We start from the raw sequence: 7,104 nt of genomic DNA, 5'->3' as shown, positions 1-7,104 counted from the left end.
AATGACACACCAACTTCTTGCTAAAACTATTTTAGTGTTACTTCGACACTTCCTATGTTAGATTAAATCCAAATCCCTAAAGTGACGCTATCCACATACCTTGGCATCCAATATATAAACAGCCAAATCACTGTACTTTGGATATAAAATCCAGATGTTGGATCACTGAGTACAAATTTAATACACAACTGAGAATGTCACATCACCCACTGAGGTGCCTGGAATTGTTTATTTATTAGTGAAAAATTGGTGTTTATCAAACAGCGAGCACCAGGATCTGCAGAATCAAAGAATCACTTTAGTTACAGAGCTTTTGGCCTAAAAATCCTACAGCCAAGAACAACAACAGTGGCAATCAGAGTAAAGGTCTTTGCAAGTCCTGTTTCACTGATTGGTTTAGTGACATCTTACTTATGAGAAGCACCAAGTACATTGTGCAATCAAAGCTTAAATATAGGCTTTAACTCATGCTTTATGGTGTTTTAATTCACAGAAAGCAAATGTATAACTAAATCTTGACAATCACTATATTCCAAAGGAGGCGTCTTGGAAACAAATAAATAATGTAGTAAGTATAATTAGAGATGGGTAAATACTTCTTTAAAATGTCCAAAAATATTTACTCCAACTATTATTATTGCTGTGGCAATGAACAATCTCATCAGAGATTGGAACCCTATTGTGCTTAGCAATACATTCAAAAACACACATAAGGGCAGCCTAAAAATAAATATGTTCCCTTTAATCTATCTAGCTTTAGTTTCTGTGAACATTAATCCTATCAAGTTTTATGAATATGAACATTCATGAAAAGTGAATTTCAAAGTGACTCATGTATTTGCAGAAATTTTAAATTCACATCCATGAAGCACTTCTGGCACAAATATTCAATACCCCATTGCTTACTATCCAATCACAAATGATCATCACAGCTTACATAGCAAACATCTAGTACTTAAAGTTCACAATCATCCCATAGAGCTAAAAACATTTTAAAATATGATTTAATACTTCTGAAAATTTGAAGAAGCCATAATTTGTAAGTATAATTTTGATTGGACTTATTACTTATATATATTATTTATAATATGGTGGGACTTGGTAGCCTCAACTGAGATTGAGACCCCATCATTCATTTATACTGTACTTTGAATAAGTGTGTTAAATTCTCAAATCTTTATCTCTTTTCATTGCTTTGCATGTCATGGTCAATACTTTTAAAATTAGAAGCTAGCGTGCTCTGAAAGGTAACCTTGTTCAAATGGCACTGAGGCATCCTACATTCTTCTAGTTTATTTGTATGAATGGTTATCAGCGTCACTTTGAAAAAAAAAAAAAGAGAAAATATTCAAATCACACTGTTTTGTTTATCAAATAGGAACTTGAAACCCTGAGCTGAAGCGTGAACGGGAACATGAAATCACCTTTGCTAAGAAACTGTGGTGTAAGGGCACCTTTGAGAATAATAGGGGATTTCTGAATTATTGCTGCAGTTGTTTTCTTGGAAATAATAATTCATACAATAATTTGCTTCCAATACTGCAAGAATGAATGAGATTATTAAGTGATAGGTAATGTATTGTGGTCTAGGTCTTCCCATCAAGTCGACAAGATATGAAAACAGGAAAAAGTTTATAGTTAATTTCAAAATACAGGTGTGATAGGCATCCTTCTCTCTAACATCTTCTAAAGAAAAAATCCCCAGCTAAGAGCTCCTTTGGGGTTTAAGCCCTTCTCTTCTTTCTCTCTTTCTAAGTGCTTAAAATTGCTTTGGAAGAGGTGGTTTTCATTATAGTTTCTCTTCACTTCTACAGTGACCATTTGACTACTGACCCTATAAAGACAACTGAAAGTCCTCCATTGATTTCACTGGACACTGGATAGGGCTTTAAATTCCCAGAGGGAAATAGGCAACATTTGGCCAGCTAAGCACTACCCAGGCCTTTTTGCCCCTCCTCATTACTAAGCTCTCCAAGTCTCTTTAGCTTCCTTAAAGGGAACACTTCTGCATGGATCGCCGAACTAGGTAAATTAATTCACCAAGTTGCTTCATTTTATCATTTCCAAATCTTAACCTAAACTTCCTTTTTGAAAGACCAGTTATTCTTTGTACTTTACGGAAACCAATACAGTACCTTATTCCCTGATGGACCTGCTTGGTTGCTTATTTAAAAGTTTCTGTAGCCAATGCTGATAAGCCCCCCTGAAAGAAAAAGGTATATACACCTCCTAGAAACACTCATCATAAGGACAGCTGCGACAAGTTTTTCTACTTAGAAAAGAAAATACTGAAGCAGAACCAAAATGTTTGGAGAACTTGTTAAACACTAACACATTTGGCAAGTTTCACTCTTCTCTTACCTGGTAGGACTGATGCTGTAGGGGTCCTTTAATTATGTTCCTTTTGCTCCTGCTGCTTTTAAACCTCCAGGTCACAAAAGTTGGTAATCTGGGTTATGTACTGACAGTCACATCATCTAAGAGTGACTATCACAAAAAACAAGCTTAGTAAATAGAGTCAAACAACTGGTGAAGATTGCAGTTTTCAGTGGGTTCAAGAAAGGTAAAATATTGGGTGGTATTTTCCTGCACAATGGAGGAAAAAGAAAAGCAGTTTTCATGGAGAAAAAAAATACCCATGACTGACCTCCACATTCTTCCTCTCTAACAAAAATATTATACAATGTGTGGAACAGCTGCTGCTGTTAGGAAAGAATGTGGCTGAGGCTGCAGAGATCAAAGGTCATCCTCCATCTTGAAAAGCAGAAATTGGGACTGCATCCAATAAGAGGATCTGGTTGCTGCTGGGTTTTGTGTTTTTATGTAATAAAAATAAAATTAGTTGCTAATACAAACTCTCCATGCTTTAAAAAGCTGATGTCATACAGGCCTTAGGATTTATACTGTACAGAAGGCCTTGTCAAGGCAGATTAAAAGAAAATGAAGTCTGGGTTATCTACCAGTGTATCCTGCCTCATCCTCTGGCTGCTAACATGCTCAGGACATGCGGGACTACTTCTGCCAAAAGCTACCAGCCCTGCTGGCCTCAGTAAGTTTCCTTTAAACTTTGGTTTAAATTCTCTGCTGGGAGTTAGTGGAATTATGCCAGCAATGAATGTGTCCCTTTGAGTCAACATTATTCCTGCTGTTATTGACAAAAGCAATACATTCTGGGGTTTAAAAGCAGCTGAAAACAGATGCAGGAGATCCATGTTGGCTGAAGACAAGTAAGCATTCAGGAAACGGATTGTGAAGGTCAAAGGTCAGGACAGAATGGTGTGATGGGTAAAGCAGAGGAGAGCTGGTATATATCTCACAAGAGAATGTCAATATTCCACAGTTTTCAGTGCATTGACAAAACTGCAAAGCCACAGTCTCTGAATGAGTTTGAAATTTAGCAGTCTTTCATTCTCCATTTGTCTTCACCATAAGAACCATATTATCTGAGGAAGAAAAGGGAAAGAGATATTTAAGATAAGAATGATTGCTAGATTTCTTGTGGCTATTCATCAAAAATGCAGCTGTAAAAACAGGCCAGGAAGCCACACTCCTTATTTGGAAATGGAAAAAAATCATAATACAACACAACCCTGTCCTTAAATAACTAGGTGCCCCAAAACGTTTTGGTGCCCCAAAACATTGAGTGGCTAAATTGGGAAAGGAGAATCCTTTGTTGCACAAAGTTCTCACATATTGCAAGTTCTTATAAGGTTACTGCTGAATCACTTTATCTGGCTCCAAAACCCACCATGTGTAGTCTCTACAGGAAGTTATATTTTGAGACGTAATCTATACTGATAAAAAAAATAAAAAGGTCACAAAGTGAAAATCTTGGAATCTTTCTTCCCTTCCTCATTTCTTCCTTTCTGTAGCAAAATCTTTACAAAAAAGATCTTGGAACATTTAAAAAGGTCCTGTGTTTGCCCAAGTTTTTCATTAATATCCATGAACTACTACTTTGATGCAGACTTAAAGTCTCTAAAAATAACAGCAAGAACAACCTTGACTAATATGCTTGGCTAGATGGCATAGTATGTGGCTGACACAATCAGAAGCAGACACAGCATCAAAGGATTAGTTAACTGATGTCCCATTTCAAGAAGGAAAATGTTTTGGTTCCCAGCTAGAATAGATCCTCAGGGACACAGCAGACAAAACAAAAAACATACTGCTACAGGGGACGGAAATGCACGGAGGCGGGAAGGGAAATATAAACCTGCCAGACAAAAACACCACACAACTCAAATCAAATCACCTCAAGAAGCCATTTTGTGCCACTTCAAAAAATCAGAGCAACATAGTCACTGAAACTTTGTGTAAAATAGAACACAAAAGGCATATAGGTGCCAAATCAGAAACTTCTACTATGATGGCATCATCCAAACATGGTTGATTCCCTGCCTTTTTAGGTTAGGAAAGATCTTCATGCCTCTCTGTAAATAACAGAGACAAGATTATCAAAACAACTGCTGAGGTTGGCAACAAATGAGTTGTGATATTCTGAAACTATGGTGTGTTATAAATGACATCTTTACTAGAGATGAGCAATTGAATTTTGACAAAATAAAAAACTCAAAACGAACACTTTGGCAGGTCTGAAAAAGTTTAGGTAACTTTTTTGTGGTATTATTCTTCTTGTGAGATTATCATCTCACTGCTCTGCCAGATTCTTTCCAAGGAAAGTGCTAAAATAGAGCAAGAAATTCCCTTCTCATGGTATCTGACACAGCAGACACTATGAAAAGCTTAAAATCTCTTGAGATCACATGTGCTAGTAAGGGGCTGAGTGTCATGTTGCGCTACAGCTTTCTGTCATCATTTATAAAAGAGAAAGCCAGGGAAATACAAATGGTCAAGAATGTGTGTGGGTTTTGTGTTTTGAAAAACTTCATTGGTTGGGGCTTTGGTATTGCAAATGGTTTGGAATCAGGTCCCATTTTAAGTGAACACGCAAGATTTTAAGGGGTTCTGGTTTGATCACTGACTCCACTATTTGCCAAACTCTGTAGGATGTTGCCTTTGTGCTGATGAGGGCTACTTAAGTAGCCTGTAAGAGGTAGGTATAGAGGGAAGGTAAAGTCACAAAGTTTAAAATTTAGGAGAATTTATAAGAAAAAGAATCAGCCTCCTAGTGGAGCATCAGTGCTTATGAATTATAGCGTGACCCTAGTTTTTTGAATGTTGATTTAGGGAAAGAAACAAATCCAATTGTAGTTCTAATACAATTGCAGCCACTGTCCTACTGTACATCCTTCCCGTCTAATCTACACACAGATTCATCATACATTGTGCACATCTATTTTCCTCTGAACTTTCGTTTATTGTGCCCATAACACATTCTCCACCAATAAGAAACACAACTATAACAGTCTTCAGTGTTTTAAAAGCATAAACTACCATACTTCTGTTTGCATTTTACTGTAGGACACTCATATCCCATTCAGAAAAGACCCCTTGATACATACATAGATAAAACAGAGGACACTGACAGCATTTTAAAGTCACTCAGTGAAAGCTCATTAGAGTCTTTCTTGATTACAGCTTGATTTGCCTGTCTCAAGAATTGATATCCAAGTCACAAAACTAACTTTTAACAATGCGAATGATGCCCACGCTTCTTTGACAATTCACTCCTGCTACCCAGATAACCTCTCTCACCTACCAGCAGATGGTTCAAAGAGTTTTAGAAGCTGGATGTAATTTTTGAAAAGCATGCTTTTTCCAATCAGTACTTTAGGGTTGATTACAGAGCATGAGAATCAGCATTGTGATAAATGTTAATGTGGATACTACAGCGTACACTTATTTTTCACTGAATTGCAAAGTAGGTCCAATGGATTACAAAAGGTTATCTAAAACTCATATGAGCTGCTAAAGCACATGAGGGACCTGGCACCAGGCAGCCTGAACTACCACTTCTTCATTGTTACTATTTTTTTATTAAGCATTGTAATGAGTATATTTATTTTGCGTGTTGGAGCATGCCAAATCCCTATTTAGTTGGCACATTGTTCAGGTGTTTGAAAAGAAACAAAGTTTTAAACTGAAGAAAAGGAATTTGATAACTTACAAGTCATCATTACTTTCAAGGAATGTACACTACAGTTCACTGAATCTATATTTAGTTGTTCACGGTTCTCTTCCTCAGAAGATTGTAAAGAAGAACGTTGGGCTGATCCAACCCCAGCCAAAGTAAGGAGAGATTACTTATCTCAAAGAATTCCAGTTACTGTATGAGGTGTCTCCCCCTGTGGTTGTTCTACTTCAGGATGACAACCTTGACAGGCATGAGCATACGTCCATGCACACTTGATCAGAGAATTTCATCAGCAGTGTCCATGGGTCCAAGCCTGTACCTAGATATCCTCATGCTCCAGTATGTACGTATATAGGAGGGGCAGATCTGATGCCACTCTAGGTCCTTCTCAACCATGAAAGTCTAGCAAGACGACTCTAAGGCAGAGGTGAAGGAGGGCTTGTAGTGGATCACCCATTGGGACATACATCTCAAAGAACTCCAGTTACTGTACAACGTAGGTAACCTCTCCTTCATTGAGTAGTGTCCCTATGGGTGCTCACTTCAGGAGATTTCTGAGCAATACCCCAGTTACAGAGGAGGGTGCCAAGCAGGCAGATTCAGTCCGGACAACAGAACAGTGTCACCAAAAGCAGGCACAATAATGTAGTGCAGAGAAAATGTGTAGACTAATTAGACAGGTGGCAGGTCTGCAGATGTCTGAGACAGATATGTTTTGTGGTAAGGCCACATAGGTAGATTGAGCCCTGGTGGAAGGGGCAATTGGCCTTAGTGGGGGAAGAGACCCTAAAGTTTCATAGCAGGTTAAAATGCATCCTGAAACTCAGCTGGGAAGAAATTGAATGACTGTTCATTTGTTCTGTGATCAAGATGAAATACCGAATGGAAGTTCTGAAATTACCTACATTTAGGTAAAATGTAGAGTCCTTCTTGCATCCATTTTATGGAGGCTCACTTCTCTCAGAGAATTAGGCTTGAGATTCACACACACACACAGAGGTAGGTGAATGTCCTGATTAATATGGAACTCTGAAAAAAACGTTAGGTAGGAAGCAAGGGTGTGAACG

At 37.9% G+C, this 7,104-nt stretch overlaps 1 long non-coding RNA gene across 4 annotated transcripts in view; it reads right to left on the bottom strand.

Annotated features, from left to right (window-relative positions):
• Positions 1-3,366, bottom strand: part of LOC142072178 (uncharacterized) — a 20,799-nt gene extending 17,433 nt beyond the window's left edge. For all 4 annotated transcript variants that reach the window (XR_012668566.1, XR_012668563.1, XR_012668567.1 and 1 more), the window contains exon 1: positions 2,362-3,366. This is a non-coding gene — a long non-coding RNA (uncharacterized LOC142072178). The remainder of the gene's footprint in view (positions 1-2,361) is intronic.
• Positions 3,367-7,104: the final 3,738 nt, after the last annotated feature.

Source organism: Caretta caretta, chromosome 5 (genome assembly GCF_965140235.1).
Source record: "Caretta caretta isolate rCarCar2 chromosome 5, rCarCar1.hap1, whole genome shotgun sequence".
Lineage (NCBI taxonomy): Eukaryota > Metazoa > Chordata > Testudines > Cheloniidae > Caretta > Caretta caretta.
Note: the sequence above shows the minus strand (reverse complement) of the source record. Positions and strands in the feature narration are given on the sequence as shown.